This window comes from Amblyomma maculatum, chromosome 7, assembly GCF_055883805.1.
Source record: "Amblyomma maculatum isolate TAMU_Amacu chromosome 7, ASM5588380v1, whole genome shotgun sequence".
Lineage (NCBI taxonomy): Eukaryota > Metazoa > Arthropoda > Arachnida > Ixodida > Ixodidae > Amblyomma > Amblyomma maculatum.
The window spans coordinates 135680655-135692498 of NC_139350.1; the positions used below are offsets into that span (position 1 = coordinate 135680655).

Genomic DNA, 11844 nt, shown 5'->3' on the forward strand with positions numbered 1-11844 from the left:
AAGTTCTCTTGCAGCTCAGTGAGACAACACATGTATACGAGGTGTGACACAAAAAAAAAACGAGACTGGTCTAATAAATTATTGTACAAACAGAATCAGTTCTATGTGACATTATCAAAGTAGTCGCCTTCAGCATTCACACACTTCTGCATTCGGTGCTGCCACTGCTGGTTACAGTTCTGGAACGAGATTTGTGGAAGGCTCTCCGTTTTTGCCTGAACCTCTTAAACTGGGGTAAAATGGATGCCCTTTAAGCAAGATTTAACTTTAGGAAATAAAAATATGTTGCATGGAGCCAAATCATGTGAGTAAAGAGGATGCTCCATAACAGTAATGTTTTTGCTAGTCAGAAACTGCTTGACAGATAGGGCCGTGTGAGCGGGTGCATCGTCCTGTGTGCAACAGGCATCCATCACTCCCCAACTGTGACAGTTTTGTTCTAATTTTTTCGTGAACTCTTTTTAGTACTTCAATGTAGTAGCGTTGATTAAGCTCGTTAATTCGGACTTCTAGGGTCCGTAAGATATGTCCGAATTAACCGAATGTCCGAATTATCGAGAGAACAAAAAAAAATATGCACAATTTTATCTCAACATACCTTTATTACTTAAAGTAATCACGGATGCTTGTCTGCTTTCCCGCAGAAACCCACCCTTCTGACGCTTTGAATCCATTGATATGCATCATCAGTGCAAACCTCTCGGCCTGCGCCATGATGAGGGGTCCACTCAATGGGAAGTTTGCATCACGCGAGTTGACCACCCACCGAAGCAAGGCTTCTTCCAACTCCGGGTGAGCTGCTGTTCGCAGACGCTTTCTTGCCGCTTGGAACTTCTCGCTTTCGAACGCCTGAAGAATCTATTCTTCATTTTTACATATGTGCTTAAAGTACTCCTTTTAACGTCATATTTTTTCATTGTTTCTTGTCGGGAGAGCCCGTTCTTAAGGGCCCGCAAAATTTCCACTTTGGTAGCCAAGTCCTTGGCCTCGTAGCTCTTCGGCCGTTTTGCCGGTGTTGCCATCGGGGGCGAGTGCGGTGATACCAGCGCACAACAGAGAAGCAGTGAGCCGCACTAAAGCGAGCAGTCTTCAATACAACAGCGTAGTGCACCGACAGCAGCAAAACGACAAAATGGCACCGCCAGTAACGTCGACTCGTGAAAAAACAAGAAAAAGCGCCCATCCAGCAACAAGTCGAGCCAAGTTGATTAATTGATATCCATGGCGATGCTGCTTTTGGGTATCGCTATTGCGCCGCGTTCGTCTCTTTTTCGTTTTCGAGCCTCAGTAGCTGCCCAAAGTTGTCCGAATTATCCGTTGTGCGGTCAAATCCGTCCGAATTAACGAGAGTTTCGTCCCATAGACTCCTATACATAATTCTGGAGACCAGGCGCGAAGGTCGAATTATCCGATTTTCCAAATTAACGGGAGTCGAATTAACGAGCTTTTACTGTAATAGGTTTCGACCCACCAACTAAGCAGAAATGTGTTTCTTTACACTACTGAAGGCCCAAACGAATGTAATTTTGAGGTAAATGAATGTCCCATGCTTGTACGCCGCCGAAACAAGCCCATTGTGAAAGCGTGCAGAAATCGGCAGGTAAGTGCAGCAGAAGCCGACGTACACTTTTCGGGAATCCCGGCAGATGGTGCAGCCATCCTGTTTGCACTGCATAGTGTACTAATCTTAAAATGCACTGCATTAACACTGTACTGGCCTACATTTTAGTAAATTATTTATTTAATAATGACATGAAATTTCTCTGATTGGGTAATATCCCCGACCTCACTCCTCACAATTTATGAAGGCACTATATTCTGCTGCGTCCTTAGCTAATGCGTTTCGGCTCTGTGGCTTTGGCTGCATAGCCACAAAAAGTTATCCAGGAGTATAGTTCACCTATCACATGAATAATCGAGCCTGCTATCTTGCCGGCTGGCCCCAGCCTCTACTTTCTGTCTCACCCTCCACTGAAAGGCAGATGGCTGTTTCACCACTGCATGCATGCATTTGCCTCTCGTGGCAGCATGCTTGCGCGGTGTGAATAGGTATTCTAAGTGCAAAACTGCCGTATTTACTCGCATAATGCTTGCACTCGTGTAATGCTCACACCCCCAACATTGGGTATAAAAATTTGGAAATTTTTTCCTTGCATAATCATCGCACTACCAATTTTACCACCACAAGAGTCGTCTGCTAGTAGTAACAAGCACCACCTTTGTAGCGCTACTGAACCTAGCTAGCCTCGTTGTGTGCACGCGCTACCTGGTGGCGATAGCGTGCTCAGGTAGATCATCACCATCGGTTACGCTTGTCTTTTTATTTTTACCTCCATGATGCATGTAGTCGTCGCCATTTTGCAAGGCGTCTCATTGTCATCGTTCCTTCGTTCCGTCTGTGTTGCTTGCTTTGTTCCACTGGCTACCTTGTTCTTGGTGCCGCATCATGGTGGGGCGGTACGCAAGTTATACAGGCACTTTTAAGCTGAAAGCCTTCAAGTACGGGTTACAGCATGGCAACCGCACTGCCAGCAGGCACTTGGCATCAATGAGTTCTGCGTAGCATGGAGACAGCGATTACAGTGTCGACACGGACTCGGATCAAGTCTCTGATCAAGAGTAGAACTGCAATGTCTGCTGTGAGCATTATGCCGCGAAATGCGGGGAGTGATGATGAGATTGCGTGTGGTAAATAAAGTGTTTTAGCGATTTGTGCTTTTGATGACCCTGTACTATTATAACAAGGGTAAGTTCTGCTTGAAAGTAATGTTTTGATTATATTTACAATAGCTGACCTATGAATCCCAATTTGCACCTATTTAAATTTGCTTTTAGCGCTCCAAAACTTTTGCTCGAAAATTTTATCCGCATAATTATCGCACCCCCCAACTTAGCATCAATTTTCCGCAAAAAAAAGTGCAAGCATTATGCGAGTAAACAGGGTATATGAAGTTATTGAGCTTTGCCTCAGGCTAGGGAGCAAACTGCTAATCACACATACACACGTACACATTCAGTGATGATGATGGGAGTGTGTGGCCTTTGGTGCGTGCTTGGAAACTTCAAATGGTTTTTGAAGAGACACACAGTAGTTGCACACAAGGTATTACACTAAATGAAAAAATGAATGTGCATTGCTCATAAAATGGCACACTGGAATGGTTTAGCTGCTTGAAGAGTACTGTGCCATGTGACCATGTGTGTTGTTTTTTTTTTTTTTACTTCACTAACTGCACTCTGTAGCAAGTAGGATTGCGGGCAACCCTTGTGATTGGCTCTTCTGTCTTAATTTTCTGTTTTGAAGTGCTCCCCGTGGTGTAAGTGAAAAGGAATCTATGTTCTGCTCTACTATCATCTGCCGCTTTCTGGCTATAGCCATCGGCAAAGGTGTGCATGGATAATCTTTATGAATGCACAGTTTTTCTAGTGGAAAATCGTGCCTTGCGTGCCGGCACTTCATGTCAATATTGTAGGCTGATGGCCTGTGGCGAGAAATTTTCTGTCAGCAAGCTAAACAACAGGTGATTCTACATGTGCGTAGTACTTTTCGTACAATTTTCAGCATGTCTGAAAATATATTCACTTGTTTACAGCGAAAAAGTATTGAGAAGACCACGCGCTCATCTCGTGTTTTGACAACATTCATGCATGCAAGTGTTTCCATGAGCACCTATTGAATAAAAAATAAAAATCGAAATGAGTGTTTTATAATTTCTTCATGTCTGCAGCCTGCACGAATCGGCGGTTGAAAGGGATGTAGTGGCAGTGAAGCTGCTTTACTGGCAAACTAGCTAGCAGAACAGGGCACAAATGCCGCCGAGAGCTTGAATTTAATTAAGTTGTTGTGTGTACTAGCCGCGCACAAGATTTAGTGCTTGTGTTTGAAACGAGCCTTTCTCTCCAGTGTTTGTCTAGCTCTTTTAAATGTGACATTTCATTCTTGGCTACCTTTGCTGCTGTGCTGTCTTGATATTTCGATGGTAGTTGCCCATTGAGGTGGCAAAATAGCTTTCCTTGACAGCTCTTATACTTTCTTGGCTCGTTACAGCCGTGGAAATACACCGAGGGTACTTTGCTTTTGAGCAATTTTCAGGCTTATTTTTGAAAGCTTTTAAAGCATGTTTGCTATCATGTAATGCTAGCCTAAACCTGACTTTCCATTTCCTATTTCCTTTCAATTTGGTTTAAGGGTACTTGTTCATCAGTGATGCTTGAACTGTTGTATACCCTGTAACTTTGTTAGTTGTTTTCTGTAGAGTTCAGAAGGGAGCTTCATATAGAATACCAACTGAATGTTGCCACAGCACCATAAAAGCCAGTTACAGCCATTGTGGAACCTGAAATGCATACATATGGTTATGTTGTATAAATGGTCAGCCGTTACATGTAGTTCGTCTCAACATAGTATTGAGCATATATTCATATGTTACAGGAGATACTACGATGAAGAAGGCTGTGCCCTCCTTGGTGACTCTTTGCCATAGAGCTGCAGAGGAGCCTTCAGCTGTATGTAAATGGGCCCACAGGTTAGTGCACAGATTAATGTTTACATAATATAAGCACTATGGCTTTCTCTACTGGCTTGTACTCTACTCGGGCACTGTGGACCATTCGAGTAATGGTGCATTCCACTGTGTGCAAAGAGCACTAATTAGGACTCTTGGAAATTTTTTTCAGCTTTGAGTGCTTTCCGCTGACATGGCAGCCACAAGATCACAGTTATTTTGTGGTCAGAGTTGCAGTTGCAAGAGCACTTGAGGCTCGTCCCTTCTGAAAAATGGAGTCTGCAGTAATTCATATCAGCATAAAACACAATACCCTTGCTTTGCTCTTGCTTCATTGCCAATGCGAGCAATGTTGGCATCTAAGCATCTGCTTGCAGATGAATACGAAGCAAGGCTTCATGGTTGGAATTCTGTTTTAGATGTGGGCTCAAGTGTGGCTTCTCTTATTGCATGTGTTGACATTACAGTGTAGCGCTCAAAATATGCATGCACATCAGACAAATACAGTAAATAATGTTTGCCAGTTACATGACATTACAAGGGCTACCATAGGCTGGTGATGGCAAGCACAAGAGTGCTCTAGAAGGGCCTAAACTATGCGAACGGCAGAGCAAGTATTCTCTCCTACAACTTGCTCAGCCGTATTCCACTCTGCCCCAAGCCTATTCGCCTGCAGGAATGTGCCACAGATGAGTGCACCGGCCATGAATGTTGGTGTCTAGGTAGCTTTCTTAAGAAACACTGCGCTTACTAAGCAAAGAAACAATGTAAAAACAAAGATGAATTACTTTTTTTTTGTACAAGTACAGCAGCACTCTATAGCAGTCAAGTTTATTGTGTATTTTCTTTAACATTTTCGGTGCAACTTTTCATGCACCATGCTTTGTGGCATGAAAATGTGTAGCAGGTGCTATGGGAGGCCATGATATTTCTGAGCAATGTTAATTTCTGCACGACTATGAGGAGTGGTCCACATAGCAAGGATAAGTGCAAAATGTCATTACTAGCCCGAATTGTTTTGTTCACTAACCTTGTGACCTTGAGATTTGAGCTTGAGAATGCTTCAGCTGCTTTAGGGTGCTTGGCTACTGAGCTAGAGGACACTGGTTCTATCCTGGCTATAATGGCAGCATTTTGATGGAGGCTAAATGCACTCTTCCATGTGCTGTGTGATGTCATTGCATTTAAAAGAATTTCAAATCTAAATATCTGGAGCTTTCCACTTCAGTATGTTAAACCGCACAATATACATTCATTATTGCGTTGCAGACTGATTAGCTATTCTCTAAAATATGTTTGCTATTGCAGTTAGGCTTGCTGAGAGATGTAACTTCATGTATAATTCCATACCTGCCAACTCTCCTGATTGTCTGGGAGTCTCCTGAATTTCAATTACATGTCCCAATCGTACGGACGTGACTTCAAATCTCCAGAAAAGTGGCTGCCACAGCACAGTGGATCTTTTTTTTCAAATTTTTTAAATTCTTTTTTTTGCGTGCTATAGCTATAATCCTATAACGTCCTATAATATAACCATGCTGGACAGCAGCGCGGGAGCAGTTAGTTACCAGCATGCAGCTTGAATCGAGGTAGTGGCCGCGGGCACCACCACGAACGCAAGCAACCGATGGGTGTTGCCATGGACCAGCATGAGGAGTCAGACGCTTTCACGAGCCTATATACCATATTTACATAATTGTAAGTCGACCCCTTCCCCCCAACCTCCACCCAAATCGCATGGCCTGAAAACAGTGCTAAAACAGGGACAAATAGAAAGGGACAAACACACATTTGTTTTTCAATTTGTTCATGTTCTAGTGCTGTTTTAACATCTTGTTCAACCAACTTGCCCAACAAGCCACTTTGGAAAGAATATTGCTTGGCTGTACTATTTGTCTCCACTTAAAATTGCGTATTTCGGTGATATACACTGCAAGCTTGGCCTCCTGCTCTGGATAGCATACCAACTGTGTTCCTTGGAAGCCTCTTCACTTGGCATTGAAAATTTTGTCTCACTGCCACCGCCATTCCCTCATAACCCGTTTAGAACCTTCGAACTTGTGGCTCACAATGCAGTTATTCGGCGTAAATGATAGCCCCCCTCCTTAGACTCTGTGCGGAACAAACGCTGAATTGCTTTTTGGACTGAAGAGCCGATGACAAAGCATGTGGCCGGTCATAAAGTCAAAAGTGCGAACACGTGAACCTCACACAAACTCAACGAACAATCGGTGTTGGCTCTTCCATCACTCCCTGGAAGTGCCTCCATGTCACATGACCCGACACAACTGACATGCAAAAAGCGAGCATCGCTGTGATTTGAAAAGTGGCTTTTCCGTAAATGAGTAAAAGTTAGAAAAGAAAAATTCTTCCTGAGAAGCGCGCACAGTAACTTAATTTTGCACTTGAAGCTGTAGAGCAAATAAATTTGCCGTAATCTCCCTGCTGCAGTTTTTATCATGCTCTTATTAAGGGTGCCATGGTTTGGTTTTGAATTTATGTCGACCCTTCCCCAATTCTGATTTTCGAATTTTAAAAAAGGGGTCGGCTTACAATCGTGTAAATACGATACTTGGAAGTTTCTGACGGTGCAACAACAGAGAGATCAGTTCAAAATGGCAGGTATGTAAGTCATTCCATGCCAAATGCCTGAGACTTTGTGCTTGAACCTCTGTGATTTCTCCCTCAAAATTTGTGGCTGTTTACTGAACTATCAAAAGCAATTTCCCTTAGTATCTTCCTAGGAAAAAAAATTGGAGTCATGTGACAGCCTTAGAATTTTTTAGTCCAAAGCAAAACTAGGTCCCTCCAAAAGGTTTACAAAAATTTTTATTTTTCTGGTCTTCAATTTTTTATGAACAATGTACAGAGTGGATCACTTAACTTAAATCAAGGATACCAAAAAGTGAAGCAATGCAGTTGGGTGAAAACAACAGCATATTGTTTGATGTCATGTCATGTAGTGTGGACTTGCGCAGCACATGTTTGCTTTATAGGATTTACTGTCCCAAAGCGGCTCAGGCTATCAGAGATGCCGCAGTGGTGGTCTCCAAAAATTTCGACCAGTTTGGGTTCTTTAATGTGCACAGAAATAGCACAGAACACAGGTGCCTTGCTTTTTGCCTCCACCAAAAAGCATTCATCGAGGCCGGGATTCGATCCCGTATCCTTGGGAACAGTAGTCGAGCGCCGTAACCACTACGCCACGCCGGCTGGGTTAGTGCAAAGAGAGGATGGCCGAAAACTGTAACAAGGGAAGGAAAGTGCAGGAGTAGGCAGCAGAAAATTAATGATGTTAAGAAGTTTGCAGGGTTCAAGTGGATGCAGCTAGCACTGGACTGGGTTAATTGGAGGAGTATAGGAGAGGCCTTCGCCTTACAGTGGTTGTAGTTTGTCTAATGATGATGGCAGTTGCCTCTTAGATATATTTGGTAATTAACCATGATGAATTATGCAAAAGTTTCAATATCCAGTTTAGGGCATAGTCTCCAGTATTTGCCATACCCAGTCATTTCCTCTGACGCAGTCATTCGAGACTATCTACAGTTCGGTTTGTTTGTGCCACTTCAAGACATGCACCAAAAACTAATTGTTCAGCATGATGGAGCAGATTTCCACAATGAGGCGCTTACTTATGCAAGACCCTCAAATCATGCGCTGCGCTTGGTTCTCATTGCAGCGAGAATCTAGTTTGTCGCTTGACGTGATGCTGTGCTCATAGCCGAGGCCTCCCACCCAAACCACTCTTGCTACCTATACCTAGCTCCTGCATCACCGCAAGGCATGTTCAGTTAGTTTTTATGCTTAGCATGGGCTGCAAGGAAGAGCACCGGTACTGAAGGGACTTTCTTATATGGTGGCACTCGGAACATGCGCTTCATTCAACTTTTTAATGACTGTTTTTAGGCTGCGGGTACGTTCCTTTTTTGCCCTTCGCTTCGAATCCCCTCTGCAAGAGCACTGGAAATTGACACCTTCTTGCAGGGCAAGTAGCGGTGACTGCAGCAGCTTACAAAGTGCTTCTTTCCAGCAAGGGCATAAGTGTGCTCTTCTTGCCATAGCCAAACGAGAAAAATAATCAAGGCAGTGCTTCAAGGTACTAATCTGCAGTATCAATCGAAGAGACTGCACGAATTGTTCTGCGCTTCACCATATTCCTGTCAGCTGAGCTGCTAATCGTGCAGTGAGGCATTGTTGTTGGCGAGGGCTCCTTTTTGGACGAGGAGATCTATCACTGGTTTCTCCGCTGCTGTCTCCATAGCTGCTAGCGGGCAACGTTTGGAAGTTTGAAAATTAAGTGATTTGGATATTATGAAGCAGTACGAAAGCTCCTTCTTGCCTAGAAATATGCATTTAAATAAGCAAAACAGGTGTATTTCAACGTTGCAGTGATTTATTGCTCAAAGGGTTTGCAAAGTTTATATGTACACGGCGCTTCTCCATAAGAATGCCAGCAGAATTAGTCTAAATAATATGCTTGCATGAGAGGCGCACACTAGTAGCCATTTTATCGACGCAGCATGGGTGTTCCAAGCCTTTCTTCCACCTTGTCCTTGAATGCAACCGCCCACATCATTTGAACTTTGCGCTTATGACGTGACATGAGTAACATGGGAGGCTTTTTTCTAGGGCCAAGTGCATTTCATTGAGTTGTAGACAGGATTTGGAAATAACCAACCCATTTTTTTTCTACCAGTGTGCCTCCTACATGATAATTTTTTTTCAGCATTTCAAGGAGGCCTACAAACTGCAAAAAATGCCACATGACTGCGCTGCTGCGCACTACCAAATGCATTTTGAATTAACAAAATGTGCACGCTTTCTGTCTCAATATCAGTGGCTGTAGCACTATCAGCATAGTCTTGAAACTCAAGTGTATCAGCATGTTGTGTCCAAGCATGGCAAATGTGAGCTGCCATCAGTGATAAGTTATGGGTAGGCCACCAATAGGCAGAAGCTTTAATCAAGCTTTCACACTGACATAAGAAAAATGGGAGGAAAAGCACTGAAGTTGCTTAATTTAACGTAGGGTCCCCTTTCTTTGTATCCTTGTGCAGCCTATCGAAATGAGCGGCGGCTGCTCACTTGGGTAAAGTCAGTGGGCACATTTCGTTCATCCCAGATGCTGTTAGGAGCAGTGCAGTATGGTAGGATATTAGCATAGTCACGTGTTATTTTTTTCATGCTTTGCAGACTTTGTAGAAATGCCAGAAAAAGCAGCCATGTCAGACGTAGTTTGATAAAAACAAAACTGCTTAGGTTGATTTTGAACCCCACAGCAAATTGGTGAAATGCACTTGGCTCCCAACTTAATATTTAACGTTTTGAACAATGAATCTCGTTATATTGAATAACTGAGCAGAACGTAATGTATATTGAGAAGTGCTACATGACTGAAAACAATGTTGTTGGCAGGCTCCTCCCCAGAAAACTGAAATGCAATTCAATTGATAGTTCATTTATTGTGATTTTATTTGGTAATGCAGTCGAGTCCACTTTAACAATATTCAAGTGCCATAAAATTTCCATTGTTATAACCGATAATTGTTATAAACGGTTTGCACGAAAAAAAGCATAACTGCAGAGAGGGGTCACGGATGGCAAGTGACATGCGAGCTCCGCCGAGACATCGTTTTGGTGGCCCCGAAAGGGGTCTTGTAAAAAATGCGAGCAGGTTGCCGCGGCTGCCCCTCAGCTTGAGAAATCCCGAAGGACCGCAGGGGTGAAGAGAGAGAGAAAGACGAAACTTTTATTTAAAAGCAGAGGAGATTGGAGCACGCAGGCCCCTGGGGTGAAATTGCCGCAAGCATCTCACCACGTACCTCTCACTGGCTTGCACGAGAAAACCCCATGTCCGTTAACCTTGCTTGCCTCACGCGAAGCGTGTCGACATCCGTCTCCATGGCATCTAGGTACACTATTTAGTGCAGCGGAAGGTCCCTCGCGAAAACAAAGCCCCAGAGGGACTGAATCAACTGCAGGGCCTCTTGCGAGAACAACGTTGAGGCAGCCTGCCCTACCGCGTGATCGTCGCTGTCGTCATCAGGCGCCTTGTTGAACGCGTTTGCGCCCACTGTCAAGCGAGGACTACCGTATTTACTCGCATAATCCTCGCACTTTTTTTCGCAGAAAATTGGTGCGAAGTTAGGGGGTGCGATAATTACGCGGGGAAAATTTTTGAACAATGCTTTGGAGTGCTGAAAGCAAATGTAAATAGGCTGTGAACCGGGGTTCTCAAGCCAGCTATTGTAAATTTAACCAAAACTTCAATTGCAAGCAGGACTTACGTTTGTAATAAAACCACAGAGACGACAAACACTAGCTGCAGAAACACTTTATTTGCGAAGGCTGGCCGCCCGCAACATCACCATCACTCAGAGTCCGCGGAGTCCACGTCGACATTGCCATCGCTATCGCTGGTCGCTGCTTCGTCGGACCACGGAAGGCACGCCGAGTCTTGCTGGTTGCCTTGAGCTTGTCGTGCTGCCGTCTCCAGTAGCGGACACAAAACTCGTTGACTCCAAAGTGTCTGCTGGCAGCGCGGTTGCCGTGCTCCAAAGCGTACTCGACAGCTTTTAGCTTAAAGGCAGCGGTGTAGCTTGCGTATCGCCCCATGGCGAAGCGGCACCGAGAGCACGGTGACAAAAGTAGCACGCACTGAGCGAGGCCTACGAAAGTCTTCGCAAAATGGCAGAACTATGCGCGGAACTCGGGAGAACGTGCGGCGGTACCAGCGGAACAAAACTGACGAAACACCTTGACGTTTCCTTCTCGAGGCGCTCGGAGTGGTCGGAGCTGGTGATGATGATCGTCGGTTGGGTCGGGTAGCGCCTCCTGGTAGCGCACGCACCTAACGGGGCCAGCTAGTTTCAGTAGCACTAGAAAGATGGCGCTCGCTACGCGTAGTCGACTGCCGCAGTGCAACATGTCGACTCTCGCGGCAGTGATGTTGGGGATGCGATGATTATGCGAGGAAAAAAAAAATTCCAATTTTCGATAGGCAATGTGGGGGGTGCGAGCATTATGCGAATGCGAGCATTATGCGAGTAAATACGGTATTCTTTGTCGACCTTCTCAGAGGAGCGGATGATCGTCGACGCCGTCGGTTGCGATAGTGCGTACTCCTTCGCGATACTGCACTTGTCGTCTCCAAATCGATAGCCGTGCCGTGCGCTTTCTTTTCACTGGCAACGTTGTCCGATAATCAGCGGATGGATCAGCCATCTTACGTTTTGGCGGCAATCCAAATGAGACGAAGAAACCGCGTCGCCAGGAACAACTTCGACGCAATCAACTTGCACAAACAACCAAATCCGTTTGCAGAACTGCACAAAATGAG

The 11844-nt window shown here is 44.6% G+C and overlaps 1 long non-coding RNA gene across 11 annotated transcripts in view; it reads left to right on the top strand.

The window, feature by feature from the left end:
• The window catches only part of LOC146184805 (uncharacterized), a 68340-nt gene that overhangs the window by 14260 nt on the left and 42236 nt on the right, over positions 1-11844 (top strand). For all 11 annotated transcript variants that reach the window (XR_014708928.1, XR_014708923.1, XR_014708925.1 and 8 more), the window contains 2 exons: positions 645-792; positions 4433-4526. This is a non-coding gene — a long non-coding RNA (uncharacterized LOC146184805). The remainder of the gene's footprint in view (positions 1-644; positions 793-4432; positions 4527-11844) is intronic.